This window comes from Cavia porcellus, unplaced genomic scaffold (assembly GCF_034190915.1).
Source record: "Cavia porcellus strain 051 isolate PalLab524CR breed Dunkin Hartley unplaced genomic scaffold, mCavPor4.1 scaffold_29, whole genome shotgun sequence".
In the NCBI taxonomy this organism is placed as follows: Eukaryota; Metazoa; Chordata; class Mammalia; order Rodentia; family Caviidae; genus Cavia; species Cavia porcellus.
Genome location: NW_026947512.1, coordinates 20,909,981 through 20,934,280, shown reverse-complemented (window position 1 = coordinate 20,934,280; position 24,300 = coordinate 20,909,981). Strand labels below are relative to the sequence as shown.

At 46.7% G+C, this 24,300-nt stretch overlaps 1 long non-coding RNA gene across 1 annotated transcript; it reads left to right on the top strand.

Moving 5' to 3' along the window:
• Positions 1 to 7,640: 7,640 nt before the first annotated feature.
• LOC106028714 (uncharacterized) lies at positions 7,641 to 23,760 on the top strand. Its single transcript, XR_010044425.1, has 6 exons — positions 7,641 to 7,794; positions 8,517 to 8,578; positions 17,680 to 17,780; positions 18,431 to 21,693; positions 21,952 to 22,121; positions 22,252 to 23,760. It is a non-coding gene; the product is annotated as an uncharacterized LOC106028714 (long non-coding RNA).
• The last annotated feature ends 540 nt before the right edge of the window (positions 23,761 to 24,300 follow it).

The following is a 24,300-nucleotide window of genomic DNA, read 5'->3' as shown; positions in this document are numbered from 1 at the left end:
TATAGATCTGATCTACTGGTGGTTTTCTTTCTCTGCTTTAAACCTTTATCACTAATTTTAAATAATTTGATAATGGTGTGTGCTGACAGTTTTTTCCATACTTCTGCCTAGGAAGGAGCTCACTGGATTATAGTTGTAGATGTAGGATTATGAATATAGGGTTTATAAGTTTACATCAAATTCAGAAACATTGGTCATTATTTTCTTAGATATTTTTCTCCCCCTTCTTTTTCAGAACTCTGATTAGCTTGATGTTGGCTTAAAGTACCTTTTCAGTCCTTGGCTTCTTAGTTCCGTTTTTCCCCTAATGCTTCTCAGTGTTTGTTTTTCTATTGGGATAGCTTTATGTTTGCTAGTCCTTTCTTCTAGAATGTCTAATATGCTGTTAACCTCATTAACTATATTTTTATTGTTATTTTTTTGAGACAGGGTCTCACTGTGCAGATCAGGTTGGCATTGAACTCACAGTGATCCTGCTACCTCAGCCTCCCCAGTGCTGGGATTACAGACATGGGCCACCATGCCTGGCTCATTAAATATATTTTTAATGTAAACAGGACAATCAGGTCATGTTTATGTCCCCCATACCTCTCCTTATCCTCCACGTGCATCCTTCTATATTGCTGAGCACATGAATTATACTTATCATCGCTGTTTAATATTTTTGTCAGCTCTGTAATTTCTGGGTTTGTTCAAAATCAATTAATTTTTCTTCTAATTCAGGGCCCCAGTTTCCTGCTTTTTTGCATCCTGTTAAGTTTTGATTAGGTGCCATATCTGTCACCCCTGTGGATTCTGACTTTTTTTTTTAAGATGGGGTCTCGCTATGTAGCCTCAAACTCACGGCAAACCTCCTGTCTCAGCCTTCAAAGTGCAGGGCTACAGGTGTGCACCACCACGCCTGCCTCTGACTTCATCTTTTAACCCCAGGTCTTCCACTCCAGTCTGACCTTGACCACCTTGTGCACTCCTCCTGGCTCATCTGTACTTGTGACCTCTCTTTCAAGAACTCCGCTCCACTTGTCTGCTCTTAGCTGTCCCATGGGGAAGCTCACTCACATCATCTCACTTTCTGCTCAAAGAGACTCAGCCACACGTCCTTGCTTTACTTACCGTTAAACATTTATGGTGTAGTTTGGACCAAGAACGTCCACTAAAGGCCCCAGCCTATGGCACTCTTGGGAAATTGTGAAAGCTTTCACAGTTGAGTACTAGCGGGAAGATGGTCACTGGGGGTGTCCCCTTGCAGGCCACTGTGGGACTCTGAAATCTGTCTTCCCCCAGTCCTCATACTCAGCTTGAGGCAAAAGGACCTCCTCTGCCACACAATCCTGCAGTGATGTCCTGCACCACATAGCTCCAAAGCAACGGAGCCCATCAATAATGGACTTAGCACTGTGAGCCTGATAAACCTTTCTGTCTTATAAGCTGATTATTTCCACATGTGCTACACTAATGGAAAGCCAATTAACACAATTTGTACTCATTTGCTAGCCCTGCTATTGATTACTCCCTCCCTACCTCTTGCCCCTACTGAAAACCAGTGCTATGAGACACACAATCAAGTTATTTCCAATAGATAACAATAGTAGCAGAGGAGAGCGATCAGCAGTGTTCAGCGCATCAGGGGAGCTGGACTTGTACCAAAAGTATCCATGCACTGGGCAATCAAGGAGGCAGTGACCTCAAAGGCAGTTGCATAGGTTGAGGTGCTAGGTCGCAGCAGGCGAAGAATATCCTTTCCCTCACGTGTCCTGGTTTTTCCTTCCAAATGCATCTCATCCTTCCCAGCTCAACCCTGTTTGTTTATTTATAAGTAAGTCCATTTTAATGTGTGTATTTAAGGTTTCCCACATGTTATGGGTTATATATAGATAGTAAAACGGTTACTATAGTGAAGGACGTTAACGTAGCCATTGGCTCATTACCTCACATAGTTACTTTGGGCGGTGGTGGGGAGAACAGCTGAAATCTATTGACTTAGCAGGAATTCCAACTGAGGCCGCAGTCTTACCACCTACACTCTCTCATCATAAGTTAGATCTGTATCGTTGCTGGTCTTACTTGTCTGCTCCTGTTCCTCTTCTGAGCTCCATTTCCCCATTTTCTCCCCACGTACTTTATAGTAACCAGTTTTGTTCGTCTGCTTCTGTAAATTTGAGTTTTAGAAAAAGACTCCACATATAAGTGAGATTTTGTGATATTTTCCTGTGTCCAGCTTAGTTCACTTAGTATGATGGCCTCCAGGTTCAAAAATGTGGGAAACTGCAGGATTTTTGCATCGTTCTACAAGCACATAATGTCTATTGTGTCTGCAGACAGTTTGTCCATCTGTCTATCAACTCACCCTAGGTTGTTTTCCTTTCTGGTCTCTTGTGAATAATGCCGGAATGAACATGGGAGTACAGATGTCTTTGTAAGTTGGTGATTTCATCTCTTTGGTGTGTATAACCAGAAAACTAATTGCCAACTTGTCTGGTGCTATTTTTAATTTCTTAGAAACTTCCATTTTCCATAAAGGCTGCAGCAGTCTACACTCCCACCCGGAATGTGCAAGGAATCCCTCTTCTCACTCTCACCACCTTTCGCCTGTGATAACAGCCAATCTAGTGGCCTTTGATTTACATTGCCCTGATGACTGAACACAGCAAGCATCTTTGCAGAGTCCTGTTAGTCATTTTTATAGCTTTTTGGAAGAAATGTCTATTCGGTTCCATTTCAATCAGGTTATTTGTTTGTCTGGTATTTAGTTGTATAAGTATTTTGTAAATTTGGCACATTAACCCCTTATTAAATACACAGTGTACAGATATTTTCCAAATCTCAAGCTTGATGTTTCATTTTATCTTCTTGGCACTTCAGAAGCTTTTTAGTTTGGTACAGTTTTGTTTGTTTTATTTTTGCTTTTATAGTCTAAGCTTTTGGTATGAATCCAAAAATTCATCATCAAGGCTAATGTGTTTACTGTTATTTTTTTTAGGATTTTTATAGTTTCAAGTCATACCTGTAGGTTTTATACCCACTTTTAGTTATTCTTTTATATAACTAAAACACGGTGCAATTTCATTCATTTGTGTGTGGAAAACTAGTTTCCCCAGCACAATTTACATAGTACACTGTCTTGTGTGTCTTCTTTCTACCCTTGAAAAAATTACAAGGCTGGTTATGTATGTTTAATTTATTTCTGTTCTGTTTTACAAGTCTGTATACTGTTTTTAGTTTTGTAAGAGATTTGGAAATCAGCCAGTATGACTAATTTGACTTTATTGTTTTTCCTCCAAATTGCTTTGACTACTAGAAGTCTTTAGTTCTATACAAACTTTAGAATTGCTTTTGTCTATTTCTGTGAGGAATACCATTGTGATTTTGGTAAAATCTGCATGCATCCATATCTTGCTTTGGATAGTATGAACACTGTAACAAAATTCTCTCAAACTATTAGCAGAATATATTTTCTATTTACTTGTGTCTTCTTCGGTGGCTTCTAGTTTATATTTTTCTGTGCAAAGACTTTCACCTCATGGCTTAAATGTATTTCTAAGATTTAAACTTTGTGATGCTATCATAAATGGAATTATATTCTTGGTTTCTTTCTCAGCTGGGTCATTATTTGTATATAAAAATGCTACTAGTTTTTAAAATTGATGTTGTATGTCATGATATTTTTAAATTCATTTGATAATTCTAACATTATTTTGAGGAATCTTTTGGGTTTCCTACACACAGGATGTCATGTAAAATGGAGCTAGTTTTACTCCTAATTTCCTGATATGATTGTCTTTTTTTTTCTTTTTCTCTTGTCTGATGAAATGTTAGTATTTCCATGCTGAGTAGAAGTGTTCAGAGGGGACATCTTTCTCTTCGTTGGATCTTAGTGCAAAGGTTTTCAGTTTCTCTCATTGTTGGCTTTTATTATGTCAAAGAAACTTTCTTCTATATTATACTGCAAGTTTATCCAGAAAGCATGTTGAATTTTGCAGATGCTTTTGTCATGATCGTGTTAGCTGAATTCTTACAGTCACACCTGTCTACTCGGTCTTCCCCTTGGGACTCACCAGTTTGTCAGGCAGGACACAGTGTGATGGGAGAGGATGTGGGGAGGTGCGTGTGCTTGGATGCATGTGTGTGTGTGTGCGCGTACTAATCATTAAAGACAACAAAAGTAAAAAAATATAACAAGAAGGCACCTAGACTGAAATAAGCGTACACTTAAAGCCAGAGAGAAGGGACGTAGGGACGCCTCCCTGGCTCCAGAGCACCCAAATGACTGAGATGCAACACCCATGACTCATAGTCCATCGATCCTGCAGAGCCTTTGGAAACCGTGTTCTCCACTGACAGCTGAGCCCTGTCCTCTGAGGCCCAGGGCAGGGAGGCTCCTCGGGGAGATTTACTCCAATGCTCTGCAGTCAGCATGATGGATGAGGAAGCAAGAGCTGCATGGGGCAGCTGTGGCCAGCAGGGCTGAGCAGGGAGACAAAAACAGCAAACACAGCTATGCACAGAGGAGGGCTAGGGGCCCGAAGACAGAGTGGGGGGGGGGGCGTCATGCACGGAGGGAGTGACTTACAAACAGCCCAGGAGGGCCTCAGGGAGGGAGCTGCCAGAGGAAGATAGATAAGACATCAGGTGGCACCTGATGAAAGCCAGAACAGAAGAAGCTTCCCATGTGAATAAGGAGGTGAATGGAAACAACCAAGTGTCCCTGGAGTCCTTTGTCGGCCCCCAAGCCTGCCCTTGGGATTTGGTCACTAAGAGGCCTCAGGGGAACAGGGGCTGAGCAGCATCAGTGGCAGAGAGGATGCTGACGCCAGGTTTCAAGGGCTGAGGAGCAGATAGAAAGTAACAAAGAGGAGCGCCAAAGCTAGGAAATTAAAAAATACAGGATGTGCAGTTGCATTAAAATTCACCCGAAATTTACATTGCAAATAAACCATGAATAATTATTTTAGTACATAAGCGTATCCCGAATATTGTATGGTGCATACACATACTGAAACAATTATTTGTGTCTCAGAAACTCAGGTTTAATAGGATGTCCTGTCTTTTCTGTATCAGTCCTAGGCTTTGAACTTCTCTCTGTGACTGCTTGGCTGGAAGAGAAACTCCGGGTGACAGCCCCCCTGGAAAGGAACCCGGTGCACTGGGGAGTTATGTTTGGGATGGGGTCATTGGAGCTTGCAAAGCAGATGACAATGCTTTCTGCAGGAAGTGAAAGAGAACGAGGCTGAAGACAGTTAGGGGGAAATCATGGATTATTTAAATCACAGCCTCTGTGCAAGACCAGAAATCATTTTTGTTGAATCCATCAATTCAAAGCAGCAGTTTCTCCCCAACTTTCCATCCCACATAAAGCCCAGAATATTCAAAAATTTTCCAATTTGAATTCATACGTGTTTTGCTGCTATGTTGAAACCATGGTTTTATGGATGTAATGCGAGCCATTGCCAGTAGAGCCTCTTTTTCCTTTGTTCTGTCTTTTTCTTGCTGTTCTAATGACCACCCGAGCTGAAAACATTTTGCTACACAGAGCGATTCACTTTGCCAACTTCAACATTTCTTAAAATCCTCTCAACAGATACAACTGTTTTTCAGTAGCTCCATTCCATTAGCAGTTTAAACTGCATGGCTGGGTCTTCAAAAGCCAGTGAATGTGGGTAGTGCTATAATTAGGCTCCTCTTTCCTCCTTTCCTGTTTTTATTCTTACTGCTAATGGTGAAGTTATCAAAGCCTCTTCTGATGATGAAAGTATTATATCATTGGATTTGTCACATGTGACATTCAACAGCTGTTTTTCTTACTTAGTACACCAGTTTCCAAGATCACATCTGGTCTGCAAAACTGGCAGCTTGGTGTCCTTTTGTTTATTTTTATTTCTTTTCCTCTAATCCCCTAGGTCTCTGCCAGATTGGTAGCCTTCAGCAGTCTTTTGTTTCTGTGTTTGTATGATAGAAAGACACCAAGGTTTTTTGTTCCTTGTTTGTCCTCCCCTCCTCTTCTTTCTGCAAGTACTAAATCTGTTTTGTCTTAGCCCATCTTGGGACCAGAGCCCAGCCTGCCACATCTAATTCTGTGCTCAGTTTGAGGTGTGTAGACCCCAGCAGGGGCAGCACTGTGACTTCCACTGTCCACCCTGGGACTGTCACTGGATGCTATTTTATAGTTGCCTCCTTCCCGGCATCTTTGAGGCTGGAAGAAAACCGAAGGCTGCCACCCATTCTCTCACATAGCCTGCCAGCTTTGTTTTAAAGAAACCACCAGAGGATTGCTGGACTGCTGCTCCTGACTGGTACCAGGACTCAACAGAGTCCATAGGGATGGAAAGCAATGCTTTGAAATGCCCTCGAGATGATCTGCAATGCTGTCTTACAGTACTCAGAGCTGGGTCTCCAGTGGTGCTTGGGACTCAGGACTAGGATTGGGAAGGAAGAGTTTTTATGTTTGACCTTTTTTCAAATAAAATATGTTTAAATGTCTTTACCACTGCAATTCTTTCTCTCTCTCTCTCTCTCTCTCTCTCTCTCTCTCTCTCTCTCTCTTTCTCCCAATGTTTCTCTTTCTCTGTTTCTCTCATCAAAGAGAACACAAGTGCAGAAAGAGATGGAGTTAAATCTTGGGCCAGGCCCAAAAAGAAAAGCAGTTTTTTTATTATTTTGTTTTTGTAATTCTAGGGACTGAACTGAGGGTCTTGTGCATGTTAGCAAGTGCTCTAACCGCTTAGCTGTACCCCAGCTAAACTTCTTTATGAATCAAAATATTATAGTTTTAAATGTAGATGTCACCAGCAGGGGCCTTTGAGGTGATAGTTTTCTTTCTGTTAGGCTGACAGGCCATGGAGGTAACGTGGTCTGAGAGCTGAGCTGTCCTCAAGAATGTGTGGCTGTTAAGGCTCAGCTATAATGTGTATTGTGAAGCCTCACAGATTCAGAGGTGGAGTTTGCAGGTTCAGAGTGGACAAGTGCATGTGTGTGTACGTTGGGGGCGTCTGCGAGGAACTGGTCTTTGAACAGGGACTGACAGCCAGTTCAGGATAATGACTGGATCATGGGATCACTATATCCATTAACAGGTTCATCCATTGAGGAGTTCATGCCTGCATGTGCCGCAGGAGGTAGAACCTGGTTGGAGGAGTGCCTCAGTCAGTGCTCACTAGAGAAACAGATAGAACACAAGATATGTGGTCATTACCACAAACATTCAGAGGAGGAGGAGTGCAGAGGGTCTGTCTGCACACTGGAGCCCTAAGGACTCAGCTGAAGGTCAGGAGCTCCCTGCAGTGCCCTGTGTGAGTCCGCATCAGAAGGCCGATGGGTCTGCAATAGAATGCTGAGAGGTCTGTGATTGAAGGCTGAGGGATCTGTGCTGGAAGCTGGAGAATCTGTGCTAGAAACAATGAGATGACATCCCAGGTGAGTAGGCATCACTTGTCCAACTAAAGTCATGCCAGTTAGTGACCAGGCCAGGAGCTGGACTCAGGTCTCCTGGCCAACCCCAGGGCATCTCTGAAGTCTCCTACAAGAAAGTAAATTTGGCAAATGAGAAGAGGTGGACAGAAACAAGGGGACAAGTGCCTCTGTGTGAGTGCATGTGCGTGCGAGAGTGCAGGTACATGCATGTGTGTGTGTGTGTGTGCATGTGTGTGTTTGTGGGGTGGGGCAGGAACTGGCCTTTGAATAGCACACAACAGCCACTTTGAGAGCCTCTAAGAAGCTTACTGTTTTCCTTTCTTTTTCTTCCAACCTCAAGAAAATAAAGACAGATGAAGGTTAAGGCTGGGTGCAGAATAAAAGAAGGTAAGTAAACCATGGCCTTCACAGCTCTCCTTCCTACTGCCTTTGCCCAGTCATGGAACACGCTAAGGACCCAAAATCCTACCTCTCAAAATTTGGCCAGTGTTTCCACCTCAGGGTAGAGACATGGAGAGATGGAGGTCCCGCCTTTTCAAGACACCAGGCCCCGGCAGCCAGGGCTGGAAATGATATCCCTACCCACTGTGGTTATGCTGTGGTTTGAGACCTGTATGCTATATCTCCCAAGCAGTCCTGCCACAGTGAGGGCCATGAGATCTGGTGGACTGTACCCTGGCTGGTGGCAGAATCCACGTTATTAGGCTTCTTTCTCACTTTACTGGGCAGGAAATTAGACTGCCCAGGGTAGCACCTTCAGCCCTTCTGCTCCGCCATCCTTCATGCATGGCCTCGGTTTATCCTGCTGCCACCATGCTTCCTCCTGTCACGTGCTCCAGGCAGGAAGAAACAAACAAACAAACAAAAAAATAGCAGAAAGCAAGCACTATCCCAGGAGAGCCAGGCTTTCCCATCCATTCTCCAGCAGCTCTACAGTGCCTCTAGGGTGCTCCTAGCTGCAAAGGCATCTGTGAAACGTCTTGTCTGAGCAACAAACTGTGGTGCTATTAGGAAGGAAGGGGAGAACCAGTATAGGATAAGAGATGTCTTCTCCCAGGAAGGTGCAGCTAGAATACAACTGAGTGCTTTTTGCTTCCTCCCCATCACAGTCTACTGCAGCAGACTAAATCTGAAGGACTCGTGAGCCCAGCTCCAGAAGCCTAGTGCCTAGGTGAGTCTTTGCTTTGCCCAGTGCCTATGTGCAGTGGCACGCATCACGTATCACCCAGCAGCCTTGCTTGCAAGCCTTTTGAACTTTGCCTCATCTCAACAGCTGCTCCAATCCCCCTCTCTCTTTTGAAACAAAACAGAAAACAAAACAAAAAAAGACAGAGGGCAGCCTGGGCTGCTCTTCTGTGCACCACCCTCCCCGGTCTTTCCCGTGCTTCCCTGCTCCCTCTCCTGCTTCTCTGTCCCCTTCTTGTGGAAATCCATTTGGACTCTGGGCCCTTACAACCCTAAGCTTTCACTCTTTACCCCTGTAAGCACAACAAAGGTTGTAAACAGACTCCGAGAGATTATTCAACACTTGTAAGGTGTGCTGTGATATTTTCTTTAGCTGTCCAGGTTACCAGCGAGCCTGTGGAAACACCAACACTGCTTGTACAACACCTGTCCACAGCTGTGGGGGGTGGGCAGGAAGTTGCTCTCTGCTCCAATCAGGGAAAGCTGTCCCAGCCCTGACCACTAGCCCTCTGCTCTCTTGCTTGTTTTTAATCCAAACTATCCCTCTCCACTTTGATATTCATTTTAGCCAATCATATTCCCATTGGTGCCTTCAAAGGCCCACGGAGACTCTCCTTGGAGTGAGTTACCCTCCCTGGGCTCCTTGCCTGCACTGTGTACCCCACAGGAACCCCTCGCTCAGAGGATTGTCATTTACATTTGGTATTCAAGTTGTACATTCCATTCTTTAATGCGTGTTGGGACCAACCTGAGGTCAAGGTCTATTCTTGGGACGAGGGTTACTCATTTGTTTTTTCCCCTGGCTGACACTTTTGGGCTCCTTCCATGAGTCAGACACTGAAGTAGGGGCTGAGGACACGAGACAGACTTAGCCCGGGTCTCCCCCAGGAGCTGCCTGTTCTGGTCCTTTTCAAGCTCCCAGGACAGGACAGTGCTCTGCCCCATGCCTTGGATGACTGATTTCTGTCTGGCTAGGGCCAGGGAGAGGATTGGGATTCGATCTCCAGAGATAACCCACCCACCTCTGCCTCCTGGACTCCACACTCACTGCCCTGTGCCGCTCCTCGTCTCCTGCTCTCCTCCCCGCGTCCTGGCCTCTGGTGTTGCTGTTGGCTCTGCCTCCTGCCCCTCAGCCAGGGGCTGAAGGAGCTTTTATTCCAAAGGAGGGAAGTCAGCTGAATTTCCAAACCCAAGATTTTTCCACTTCTCTTTTGCCCTTCTTCTTTTGCCCAAATACCACATTCATTTTCTCATTCTAAGGGTGAAGAACTTCAGGGGTACACAGCGGGAACAGGGAGAGCTGGTATGAAGAGCTCCACCTGTGAGGAGGGGAGGTAGTGAGAAGGGCCTCGAGAACCCAGAAGACAGAAGGGGATGAGACAAAACCAGACAGCACAAAACTCTTCTCCTTCCTACCCTGCGCTCTGCCCACTTTTTCTCCTTCCTCTCTCCTTTCATCCCTTCCTCCCGTTCCCACTTTCTTGTTCTTCCCTTCTCCTTCCTCTCCTCTTCATCATGCATGCATGCACTGCTTCAGGCACTGAACGCACCCCTACTCTGTACCAGACGAGTGCTGCCAGCCGAGAGCAGTGACCACAGAATCAGAGCTCAAGGCTGGTACTGTCTTATGGCGGTGAGGAGGGGCAGGCAATGGCAGGCTGGGCCGAGGAGCCAAAATTGGCAGAGGTGCTGGTAAACCTGTGAGTCCATGCAAGAGCGCACGCAGGACATTTCACACAGGGGAGCTCTGAGGATGGAGCAGACAGGACACAGAGAAGCTCTAAAGGGCCCCAGAGGGGGCTGGCTTTCCTCTCCCTCCTGGGGAGAAGCACCAGGCCGCCTCAGATTTAACTCCTGGATCAAGCATTTTCCATCTGATCATATAAGGTCACTTTTATTATTCTTAATGTTTTAAAAATGTGTTTATTTATTGAATCTATTCTATTTTTTAGAGTAGTTTAGGTTCACAGCCGAACTAAATAGGAAGTAGAGAGTCCCCTGTATATTCCAGCACCTACCTCCACCCACTTGGTCGCCTTGTGATGAACCTATCAGTGGTCCATTTGTCACGAGTGATGAACCCGCACAGACAGGTCACTGCCAACCACAGCCCTCACCCCATTCTCCTGCACCCTGTGGGTGCGGATAGCTGGGAAATGGCCTCTGCCCACTGTTGTAATAGCACAGAGCAGTTTCACTCCCTTAAAACTCCTCTGCTTCACTTAATCTTTTCATCCTCTATTTCTTTCTCTTGAAATGAGAAAAATAATAGCAGTCTCTTGGGGTGATGATGAGGGTAAACCAAGATCATACACATGATTGCTCTGCTGGAGGTGGGGATTGATACGCTTTTCCCTCACTGAAGGCCTGACTACAGCATGAGCTGTGGCAAGAAGGTGTTGTGGGGAGGGCGGGGACTTTCTCCAGAGTGGCAGACACTCGGCTGCATCTGGCCTGGGTGTTAGTACCTTGGGAATCGGGATTGGGAGGAGAGTGTAGAGGAGCATGGATTCCATCAGGGATGCTGGGCTGTTCCCTGCTCCTGGACTAACCCAGCCCAACTTCACGCAGGCGGTCCTGGCTGCTCTCAGCAAAGCTCAGGGAGCCTGCATGAGTCACTTCCACGTGGCTGATGTGGGGGAAGGGGGGCACTCATGCCCGGGCTGGGCCACGCTGGCATAAAGAAATAGTTCCTGAAAGTCCCTGGCAGGAATGGGCTGCTGTGGGCTGTTAACCTGCCATGCAAATGGGCTGGTAAACAACCTCCGATGAGAATCCCAGATGCTGTTCATTCCAGAGCTCCAGATGAGGGCCAGGCAGAGGAGGGACAGCTCCAAGAAGCCAGGCTCTGGAGCAGAGGCAAGCTGCCTGCCCTCCAACATGCAGACAGGGACCTTGTGCAGGCCTCCTAGATGTCCCTCACCAAGATGGGCAGTGAAAATGCAGGGAGGACACCTGGCAGCACCAATGGCACACATGTATCACTGTTATGCAGGCTGGGAGTAATCATCCCACTCGGCCTGGGCTGTCTAGACAGCGCAGATGAGCAAGGCCTGGTACTAGAGACATGGGTGGGCCTTGCAGTAGGATGTGTGGGCTCCCCAGTCTCCACCAGGGGCACAGCTGGGTTTGAGGGCGTGCCAAGTGCTTGCTGTATATGTCCTAAGAAGCTATTGGCTTGCGGTGAGGAAGGCTGGGCAGTGAGGGAATGCATTGGAGCACATCTGGTGACCTGATTTTTTGTTTTCCTGCTCTTGATTAAGGACTTTGGCTGTTCCTGGGGCTGGAGGAAGAAGACAAGGAAACAGACTTGGGCAAATAAAGGGGAAGACAGGGGCAGGCAGTGCTTGTTACTTGGCTCAGCTCAGAGAGCTTGTTGGATCCTGGAAAGGCCTCCACTCTGTTTGAGGAGGAAGGGGGTTCCGTTTCCCTGAATGAAGAGTTAGAGAGGAGAAAAGTATGATGATATGAGCATTTAGCTGCACACTATGGTTTTGTGAAAATGGCCCCCACCAAAGTCTCGTGTGTCAGAGATGATGGGGACACTATACTCACCAGTGGATTCTTCATGGGTGAGTTCAGCAGGTAAATGTGCTGTTAAGAGTCATGGGCCATTTGTGGACTGGAGGAGAGAGAACAGGGCCATACCAGCAAACAAGCCCAGTCTGGGACCAGCATGGGCCACTGTGAGACTGGGAAAAGCCAGACCCCGACCCGTCCAGTGTATAGGCTGGCAATACAAGAAGGACCATTCCCTCAGCCCCACCCCCATAAACAACCTGCTTATCCGGAGAAACACAGGCCGTGATGACAGTTACTAAGGTGAATTGCAATTGGATGCCTGTGGTGCTTTGGTGTTTCACTAACCCTGCAGGTCTAGAGCCAGTGGTCTGATCATAAGTTCAGAGGACAGTGGTAGCAGTGTGGTACCTAGTGGGGAATCTCCTTCTGAGGATTGCAGCCATTGTTGATTCCCTATAATCTTGTTTTGAGTTCTGTTCCATTTCCATTGTTTTGTTAGGTTGGGTTTTATTCTCTCTTGTTTTGTTTGACTATGTTAAATCCAATGGCAGGAGCAACTATTTCAAAGACAGCAAGATATATTATGGTGGCAATTTTGGATTTGCTATTGTCATGTTTTGAAACCCTTTATTTCATTCATTGTTTTATTTTTATTGTTTCTGTTCTATTCTGTTCTCTTTGATTTTTACTATGTCAGAAGTTATTTGTAGCTATGTTGAAGACATCAGAGGCATTATGGTAACTGTTGTTGACTTTGTAATGTTTTGAAGTCCTGTATCTCTTACTCTGGTTTGTTTTGATTGGTTTTACTCTATTTTATCCTCTTAAATAAAGGAGTCAGGGCATGGTTGGTGGTGGGTCCCTTGGGGTGTGACCTAGAAGGATGTATTCTTGTCCCAGATTCCTCCTCCTCTCTCTCTGCTTTCTGGTTCCCATGGATTGAAAAGCTGTCCTCCAACATGTCCTTCACTGTGCCATTTCCGCCTTGGACATGACCAACCACAAACTAAAACCCTGAGCCAAAATAAACATCATCTCCTTTAGGTTATGGGTGTCAGGTTGTTTGCCCCAGAGACAGGAAAATGGCTAAGGCACAGCGTGTGCAACAGGACACCAGATCCAATCGTATCAATTTATCATTCCAGAAGAAACACAGGACCACACTCAAGCCCAGGCACAACTGCCAGTGATACAATGAAAGCCTGCCTAGACTCACAGCTACTGACACAAGGGTTTGTGTATTAAGACGAGAGGGGTCACACTGACCCCTTAGATCAAGACATGTGGACCTTAGCCATCAGCATCCCTACAGTTTGTGAAGTCTGATGGCCATCTCAGGTTTCCCACAAATTTCCAGAGACCAGCTCTGCTTCTGATGAATCTTGGAGTCAGGGTCATCTGGCCAGTTGAGTGACTGTCCCTGTCCTGCACTATTTTCACTCAGATACAGATCATGTTAGACAACAGCTTCTGGAATGGGACAAACGTAGGAACATTTAGAGAAAAGAGACGATGTATAGTAACACACACAATATAAAGCAATAAGTCACTTCTGGTCTTATGTTTAAAAATTCATGCGTTGTTTTTACAGCTTCAGGCCTGGACACTTTCCACATTTTTCAGCAAATCTTCTCATCTTCCCTGTTGTCTTCTTTTTAGGGAAAAAAACCAAATTCCTCTCATTTAGCTCTCTCCAACCTTTGCCACCAACCTTGGCTCCTGAACCCTCTTCGCACAGTCAGAAACCACTGGAAGTTCTGAAAATAGTCCCTGTGGCTTGCTGATTGAGCCATCTGCTGCCCTATCTTCCTCTATTAAGGGTTTTCCATATTTTTCTAGTTACATGGAAATATGCAAATACATACTTGGATACATAAGCACAGACCTTTCTATCCATTTCCCCAAACAGGTTAGATAGAGAAGAACCCTTCCATGCCAAGCTCAGGCCAAGAAGCCAAATCTAACATCACCACTCCCCCCATCAATCCTTGGTTTCTGGGTTCTCAGCCCTCACATCACCATGGATTTATTCATTTATAAAGTCAACATCACAGAGGCCTACTTGTGTGCTTGAGCGATAAAAGATGAACAGAACAAGACCTCTAAACTTAAGGAGCTCAGACTTAAGATGGAATGGCAGATAGGAAAATGGGTAATCATGACACACGGAGCTTAAGTATGTGGTAGGGGAATAAATGTGCTACTAGAATCTACAGAAGTTTTACAGGGTGCAAAGCAGGTGTGTAACTCACTACTTAAAGAAGAGCAGTAAATTGAGAACCAAACCTAAACTATCTGTTATTTAGTCCTGGGAACAGCACAGATTTTACTCAATTGAGAAAAATGTAGACTTTACTTAATATGTGGATGTTTTGGAAGAGAATGCTCAGACTCTCAGGTAAACTTATCTGAGGAAGTGACAGGTAACCAGAGGCCTAAAAGAAGAACAAAGAGTCAGCAGGGAGAAGCCACAGGAATATGTTAGACAGAGGAAGGGGCACATTTGCATCTAAAGCTGAGAAGCTAGAAGCCCAGCACCATGGATGCTGCGAAGTGGGCAGGGGAGGGGGCCACGTCCCCCCACTCCATCTCAATACAGTGGAGTACAGAGGCCAAGAGGACTTGGAGGAAGCAGAACTGGCCAAATATGTGGATTTAGCTTTGTAATTTTAAAGAGCTTTGATCTGACCAGCTGAGTCTGGAAACCCCAGCTGCTCTAGCCTGGGAGATACAGTTTAGAGAGAGTACAAGCGTAAACTCACAGCTCTACGACCTCAACCTTGAGGGTACTGGGGTCACCTGTCCTTCTGAGGATGTGGGCTTCTCCCCCTTAAAAGACTCATCATTCTGACCCCGCAGTGTCAGACTGGGACTCAGCAGTGAGTGTGACCAGGCTACAAAGGAGACACGTGAGCGCCTGAGGACACCTGACTTCTCCTTTATCTTGGTATCTGAATGCCAGATTGACTCCATTGGACTAAGCCAATACTGTGGTCTCAAACCTATCAGGGACCCTGGATGTCTGTCATTTTAAGCAGAGCAGAGTTCAGGTATCCAGTGTGAATCAAAGAAGCAGCCCTCACTCAGATTCCAAGCTAGACAAGCTGGTTGTATGGTGTCATTTATAAAGGATGGGAAACCATCAAAAGCATTCAGCAAGGAGATGTCAACACCAGAAATGTGTTTGTAAAAGACTATGAATACCTTCTGAGGAGTGAGTTATAGGACAGACCATGAACAAAGCCAAAGAGACTAATTAGGAGATGACATTAGTCAGAAATAGCCTCAAGAAAAGAAACCTCAAAATAGCTTAAAACTTACAATGACATTTATTGTTTACCTACAGGAAATCAGAAAATAAGGCCTCCTCAGGGGCGGCTGGGCAGCCCTGTGATATCGTTATAAACCCAGCTGTGGAATCCTTCTGCTCCTGTCTCCTCCATATGTTGGTTATTTATTCTCTTGCTTATTCCCTCATAGTTGCAAGATGGCTGCTGCAGGTCCAGACACAATAATCGTATTCAAAGTGGGAAGACGAGGAAAGGGACAGTATTACCGTCAACTGTTCCTGGTGGTAGACAAACAAAACTGTCTCTGAAGCCCATCATAGACATTTACATTTCATTGGTTAAAACTGGTTCGTGTTGGCATTTAACTATAAAAAAATGCTGATAATTGAATGGCTGGCAAAGAGGAAGACATTTGTCTGTTATGATTCAGTTGTGGAGCTGGAGAAGCGGCTGCCTAGGGGGTTCTAACAGGCAGGGAAACAGGGAAGTGCCTGTTGGGTGGGAGATAAGCAGTTCTGGTCACAAAGGTGAGAGGTGATGGCCAGACGAACCACGCAGCACTGGAGACATAGAGTGTAGGAAGTAGGGGTGATGGAGCGTGATGGTGGCATTGGGGGAACGAAGGACAGGAAGGAGTCATGGGTGACTGCTGGTCTCCAGCTTGGAAAGCTGGTGGGTTACAGTGTCATTTACTAAGACAGAGACTATGAGGAAGTAACCCGGACATGGAGAAGAGGGAGGCACACTTTCAGGCATTTCGAGCCAAGGTGGCCATGTCTAGTCTATCCATGTGTCACCGTCAGGTATGGAGGTGGGTATGTGGCTTCAGAGTGCGGGACAAAGGTCTCAGCTATAAATACGGACTCGAGAGCCACTGGAAACCTCAAGGGTGGATGGGCTTCTCACAGAGGATGCTGTGCTGCACAGAAAGAAATAGAATTTGAAAAGGTTGAAGAGAGGAAAGAGACATTTTTCTCACCCACCAAGACAGTAGAGTGGGGCTACTTTATATCACAGAGCATGCAGGACTCACAGGTGGCGGGGTCTCTCTTCCTTCCACCCCCACAGTTATCTTTTCCCCATGTCCATTATTGCACTGTTCCCTCATGATCATCCTTTCCACAAGCACGTTATGATCCTCCGTTTAAAGGGAAACCAAACAAAGCCTGAAACATTGTCACAGCTCCCTGAAGAGAGGCCTAGGATTAGGACCGGCCATCTGGAAGGGACAGTGACCTGCTGACCTTAGAACAGCTGGCTCTGCGGCCACTCAGCAAGGGCCTCCCCGTGAAGCCCTGACTTTCTGTAGACCCCATGGTTGATCTCTGTCTCTTTCTCTCGGAGGAGCTCCTGGCCTGACATGGTTTCACAGCTCCGTCCCCACCACTTGGCCCTTTAACTTCCTACTGCCAGTCTCTGCTTGTGTAGCGTGGGAATAGGTTGAGCATCTGTAAGTACAAATGATAAGATCCAAGAGAACAGAGAAACTTAAAGATACAGGAAACAGAAGTCAGAGGTGCCAGGGCAGAGGGGTCTGCCACCTCAGTGGAAAGAAGACAGGCAGGGAGTGGGCAAGGGTGCAGGGCAGATGGTGCCAGCCACCCCGCCCTACTTCAAACCTTCTCTACATAGGCAGGAAAGGAAAATGCTTAAAGTCCTAGGCTCCTCTCACAATGGTCTTTCTTCTTCTTTGTTTTTTATTTCCCCTTTTCCCCAAAGAAACTAGCTTTGGTGCCTACAAGTACAGCAGTTATCCTGCATCCATGAGGAGAAAGGCCACGCACTGACCGTGATAGAACAGGAGGGTAGAAAGGCCTGGTGTCTTAATGACATCCTTGGCTGCTGCACTGGCCCAGTGCCTCCCCGCAGGATGCCTGTTGTCCAGGAAAGAAGGAAGGAAAGAAAAAGGAAAAGGGGAAGGGAAGGGAAGGGAAGGGAAGGGAAGGGAAGGGAAGGGAAGGGAAGGGAAGGGAAGGGAAGGGGAGGGGAGGGGAGGGGCGGGGAAGGGAGAGGAGGGGAGGGGAGGGGAAGGGAAGGGAAGGAGGAACAACTTTTTTAGGTAAGCCACTATCCATTAGGGTCTGCGTTACTCAACTAAACAAGCCTGACTGGCGTACTCTCTGGGACTCCCCTTTTCCTTCATCAACACCCCATCCCCAGGTGGCTATGGAAATAAACAATCTTCATGGCAGTAGGTGGCTGAGTGGGGCACCCCAGGGAATATATGGGTGTCCCAGCGAGGTCCCACAGAGAACAGCAGATTCTGGGCCTGCAGATCCAGAGGAGCCTGACCAAGGGAAGAGTGTGAGCTGAAGTTTCTGCAAAGAGGCTGCCTTTGTACCGAAAGAATTTTTGGATTGTTTGGATTTTACTCAGGTGAGTGTTTTGACCTTATAGAGAGAGATGCGAGAGAGAGATGTGGTGTTATAAATTAAAAAGCCTGCATTGGACTGGACTATTTGGGGCCCTTTGAGAGACATTTTTCATGGACCTCAGGGCCTGGCCTAGTGCTTTTTGTGTGACTGCTAGATAGGATCTTAAAGTGAATAGTAAGCTGGATGGACCCCTGGCCTCTACTAAGCCTTGCAGCTGGGCAGAAGTGGGCACGTGAATCCTCTGAGCAGTTTTCCACCTTACTGGAAACCACACCTGGATCTTATGAGAGATTTCCCATCTTTTTTTTTTTTTTTTTTTTGTCTTTTTCATTTTTATCGGTACCGGGGATCGAACTCACGACCGCCTGCTTGCAAGGCAGGTGCTTACGCCGCTGAGCTAAATCCCCAGCCCCCAATTTCCCATCATTTTATAGTTTGCCTCCTCCACTCCCCACCCCATTTGTTCTCTGTGGGGACTGTAAAGGCCCATGTGGTCCCCTCACAGCAGCCACCTCACCCTTCGGGAAGCCGCTTCCATGGGAAACAGCATCCTCTGGGAGCTCCTGTTGTTGTCAGGATGAGGTCTTTTGTGCTACTTCAGAATAAGCCATTTTTTTTTTATCCTGGAATTATTTTCTCTTTTTATGTCAGCAGGAGTAATGAAGACAAAGGACCACAGGGAGGCACATGTAGCCCAAAGAACAGGCTAATGATGCCAGCAGGCTCGGTCCTACTGTGAGACCTGCCATTACCAGCCGAGTAGCCTCTCTGGGTCTTAGCCATCTCATCTGTGGAGCAAGATAATTGCAGCTACCTCAGTGGTGTCCAACTTTTAAAACATCAAAAAAAAGAACACTGCATTTTGAAATGTTTTATCTACCAAGTTGCAGGTACCAAATAATTTATGTTTCCAGGAGAAGACTGTGTTGATCTGACTCCAGCCTAAAGCAAGGGAAATGGAACTTCTAGAGTAGCTCACTCCCCAGGGTGAAGATCCTACTATTTTGAAAGACTGAAACTGTCTCCCAGGTTCTCTTTGGTTAGCTCTGTGGACTCAGAATGAGGCAGAGATGCACTTCCCGACCACTGACCTAGGAAATCCCCAAGGCTCAGCTCCCTACTGTGTGCTAGCGCCTGGAGCCCCTGTGTGGCCTCCTTCCTGCTCTCAGGCTCAGTGCTGGCTCCTGGAGTCCTTTAAGAAAACCACGCCCATCCAGATGCCATGCTCTTCCTAGTTGGAAGACACCTTGCTGGCCCAGCCCACCTGCCAGCCCTCCCTGAAGATGGTCTTCTCCCTCCTTGTGCGGAAGGGGCTGTCCTGCTTCTAGCTTCTTTCAGATCCCTGTCCTGCAGCCTTGTCCCAAGAGGGCTGGGACCTTCACACAGACTAAGGAAGGAGCATGGATCCTAACTCCTTTGGTCAGTGAGGAGAGGGGTAAGACCCAGTCTGTTTCACTAAGCTAGGATGCAGTGTCCAGTAGGCTGTGAGAGCACTGAGTGATGAATTCTGCATGCTAAAGGTCAGGGTGCAGGGTGAAGGCGTGGCTGAGTCAGGCCTGAATGGGTAGGGGAACCAGGTCAGCACCCAGAGATTGATGGCACTGAGGACGGTGGGCTGAGCTGGGCAGGGGCAGGGCTCGGATCCTGCCTAGCTACTAATGTGCGTGAGTTTGGCATCTAAGGCATCCTCTCTCCTTCCTTCCTACAAATACTTCCTGAGCATACTTTTTGTGTATGCCAAGTACCCTGTGTATACCAGGTATGTACCAGGAATAAAACATACTTTGTCTTAAAGGAGCTTGCAGATCAGTGAAGAAGAAACACGAAGAACTTTCTCTAGCCCCTCTTCAAGGAGACATGTTCTAGATCCCAGACTAGTATGTGGCTTGTCTTCGTGATGGCACCAGGTGCATGCCATCAAGCCGAGGAGCAACCTCAGCAACTCTCAGCCTGGGTGGGACAAATACCAGGCTGCTGGCATTTGTCCCATCTGGGCGGGGAAAGAGATACTCTGAGTCTTCTCTGTTGGCTCTGCCTGGGGCAGGGATGAGGCCAGGTGCCCTTATCTGCTCCATGAATCTTAAATAGAGGAAAGACTTCCCTAGGGGGCCCTGAGCTTTTCCTTCCCCTCATCCAGTGGTTTCAGGGAATATGGGGTGGGGCATGGCCCTCAGGAGGTCAAGCTCCAAGTCCCCTCTTGAGTGTGCACTTTAGGAGAGGAGGAAGGACAGTTCTTCTGCATGCCTTGCTGGACTTGGACAGGCAGAAAGGGCAAACCAGGGGTGCGGTCAGTCAATGGAGAGACTCATGGTAAAATCATCACAAAATAATCTTCAGTGGAGCAGCAACGCGGGGAGATCTGGGGGGACAGGGGCCAGTGCTGGTCACTCTGTACATCAATCTTTACCAAGCATCTCCTGAAGCCAAGGGTCATTTCTTTAAGGCATTCACATTAAAGTTGGTAAGTATACAACAAGGATCGTAGGCAGAGTGGGACAGCTGCCCTGGGAGAGGCTGGAGAGCCAACAGGCAGAGGGAACGAGTGACAGAGGGTAGGTTTTGAAGCAAGGTTCTGCATGAGTCAGGGCTACATCTGGCCTCGTGTAACAGAGACCTAAATGCAAGGCTTAGGCAGAAGTTTGCCTTCTCATAGCATGGAGTGTGGAGGGAGGATTGCAGAGGGCTCAAACATGTCACAAAAGGCCCCTTCTGTCTTCCACGCCAGCTTCCTTGACATGTGGTTGTCATCCTCCCGGCTGAAAACCGATTTTTCATGCCTGGCCATCACATCAGAGAATTTCCAAGGAGCAAAATGACATGTGCCCACTCTCACTCTTCCTTTGTAATTTTTTTAAAAAAGTTTATATCCCATTAGCCAGAATCACAGCATCACTCCTAGTAACAAGGCATCCTGGAAAAATTAATATTTTTAGGAGGACATCAATCTTCCTTCCCCAGACAAAATCAATGTATTCTGAGAACAGATATAGGCCAGGAACTAGTGGCATCCACCGGAGCCCTGCACAATGACAGAATACGCTCAGGCAGGTGTGTCAGGAGGGCTTGCAAGCACACCAGTGCAGCCAGAGCTCAGGGAGTGAGTGGTGGGAGGGTAGACTGGGCAGCTGACCTCGCCTGGCTTTGTGGAATTGCTCCCCTGTCTGCACCCTCTACAGCAGTGGGTTAACCGACGGGGAATCAGCAGTAGCAGACAGTGCAAAGCAACTGGAAAAGTCAGGATCAGCTGCCATGAGACAGGACTGGAATTTAGGGCAAAGAAAATGACAGTGAATCCCCTGTCAGCCTCAGTGACAACCAGAGGGCACTGTTGGGTGGGCCCATCATAATCTCAAACCAGCGCACATCCCCCAGGATAACCCGTTGTCCCTCACTGTTCCTGAGTAAGCTGTTGAGTTAGCTGTATCCCTTAGCTTCTGCCTGAGGTCTGTTTATTATTGTCACTCTTTCTGTCTAGTCTCAGTTGTTCAGGGCCACAGGGAATGGTAGTGGCACTAGGCAGAGCAGAGAGCTATGCAGAATGATTGGCATCGATGATGCTGACTCCAGCTCTTAGGTATGTGATAACCCTTTGTGTAACTCTTCCCAGAGGCTCCTGAGATGGGACCTGTACCTGGAGAGGGAGGGGAGCAGCCATGTCTTGCTATGAGTATGTCAGTAGAGGCCTGGGTTTTCTACCAGGAGGCACCTCTCTGAGTCACTGAACCCAGCTGGCTGTCATCAATAAATCTCTCTGTTATGGTTAGGATCTGAAATGCCCCCCCCCCCCCCCGCACGCTCATTGTGTTGCGTTGATTGCCAGCTAACGGCTCTGAGGAAGTGGCTGGCACTCACTTTTCCGGTGGATTAACTCACTGATGGCTTCGTACTCCCACCCGCTTCCTGGCTGCCATGAGGTGAGCAGCCTTGCCTGCCTCTCCATTTCTGCCATGATGCTCTGTTGCTCTAGTTCTGATCTGGACCACACCCCAAAAGCCCATGTGTTGAAGGCCTGGCCCTCAACCTATGGTACTACTGGGAAGTGGTGGAAACTTTAAGAGCTGGGATCCAGCGGGAGGCCTGTTGGAGCGTGTCCTGCTAGGGACAGGCCATCGAGGAAAACTAGGGGACCCAGGACCTCCTTTTCCTTTTCCTCTCTTTCATTCCCTTCCAAGCCATGAAGTAAGCAGCTCTGCTTCACCAGGCCCTCTTCACTGTGATGTTCACCCTCACCACAAGCCCAAACGCGCGAGAGCCAGCCAGCAGCTGTAGAATGGTAGGACCCGGAAACCCTGAGGTGGTGAGCCCAAATAAAGCTTCGCTCTGTGAAAGCTGATTATCTCAGGTACTTGTTCACAGTGCTGCAAAGCTAACTGATCCAGGGAGGGCAGAACATTATTTAAAGGCCAGAGAGTATGGTTCTAGATTTGCTTTAATCAGTTCTCATTCAATCAATTCTTTGGTTTCTTGAAAAGCGCAATGCTGTGATTCCTGAGATGCTGAACTACAAGCAGATTTCCAGCGCCCCTTACAGAGGAATGGCAGAGTGGAAGGACCAAGGGATTGACAGTGTTATCATCCAGCCTCGTTTCCCACCTTTTCCAGAACACTCTACTGCATCCTTGCAGGAAGTGGAGAATTATCAGGGACAGAAAATTCATCACAACTCCTAACCTCTCCAGCACTCAGAACTATTAATGGGAAATTCTGTCAGCTAAAAGGAAAAAAAAATCTTCCTCATTTTACACAACTATGGGGCACCATTGCGTTCTCTTTACCAGGTATTTTGCTGGGCACTATCCAGAAAAATTCCAAGGAATGCTACTCTGATCCTGCAAGTTCAGTTCTATTATCCTCATCTGACGGAGAAGAATCCTGGCAACCAGAGTCTGAGAAATTTGCCCATCATTGTGAGGCTAGTGGTCAGCACCCTTGGTATGAGACATTAGAACCCCAAGCTTGTGCTCTTTCCATTACACTGGAATTACATGGCCTTGTCATCACTGACCTCTGTGGTGGGGCTGCCCCGTGCATTGTAGGATATGTAGTGGCAGCATCCCTGGCTGAATCCCCCCCTAGACACTGATATCATTCTTCCTTCAGTAGTGACAATAAGTTGTTTCCAGACAGTGCCAGATGTCCTCCTGGGGATGGGAGGCACTCACAGCAGATTTGTGTCTACTGCATTACACGCGGTGTTCTCTTCTGAGTTAAATATTTTTCTTCTGCTCATTGGCCTTTGCTCTCCCCTGTGAAGTCATGGGAACACCCATTTCATCTTCACCTGCCTGGATGTTCTTCGTCTCCAAATCTCTTCTCCAAACCAAACTCCAACTTTCCTTCATCATTTCTCAACACATGGTGGCTGCTAAGCCTTTCACCATGGTGCCGCCCTTTACCAGTGATCATCAGCTGTAGACCAATGCACCAGACAAAACAAAGAACTTTCTCCATCACATGTCCTCTCTTCTCCTCCATCAGAAGTAATCATATCTGCTGTCTTTCCTTTGTGAAGTTCTTGATGTATCTACTAAGGGCTGGTGTTTCCTCTTGTAACCCCCACCAAAGAGGGGTCTGATGTCCCTTTTTCCATCTTAAATCTCCCTCATTTGTGCCATGCAGTGGACGTGATGTGTCCCCAGTGGGCTGTGTGCTGGAAACCTAGTCCTCCATGTGGCACTGCTGGGAGGCTATGGGACCTGTCAGAGGCCTGGTTAAACTGGAAAGGACAGTGCAAGCCCTGCCCTCAGAAGGGTCTGATATGTTTGTCATGGAAGCTCATGAGAGTGAGTTGGTATAAAAGAGTAAGATGGGCCCCTCCTCACCATCTTCTTTCTTATCTCATCATATGATCTCTCCCTCTTACACATGCTTCCACCATGATGTGACATAGCCAAGAAAACCCAACAGAACTGGAGCCATGCTGTTCAGACTTCCAGCCACCAAAATTGTAAGCTAATAAAACCTCTTTTCTTTGTAAAACACCCAGCCTTAGATATTTTGTTATAGCTGTGGAAAACAGACTGATACAAGTTATCTATTGTGTTTCTTCACATAGGCTTTTATCTCCTCCAGTTCTAATTTGCTCTCCCATTTCTCTTAGCTTCTGGCATAAGGTCCAACACATAGGCTCTCATTAAAAGTTGAATGAATGAGTGAATACATAATAATACCATAAAATGAATACAGTGGTATCTCAGCTCACAAACACTTTTGTTTTCCAGCACTGTGGTTCACAAATGGAAATAATTTGATAAAATTTTGTTTTTGTTCATGAATTCTGCATTGGGTGACCAAAATGACCTTGGCCATCTTTTCCAGAATTGCAGAACAAATTATGTTCATGAATTGAGGTACCAGTGTATTGAGCTTATATAGACAAAAGTGCTTTGAAAAGATATAAGATATCATACAAATATAAAGGACCTGCATATCCTTCTCTCTCTTTCAACTCAATCCTTTTACACCTCATCTTCTCCAAGCCAGGCCAGTAGGTTACCAGAAAAAATTTTAACCAAGGTTTA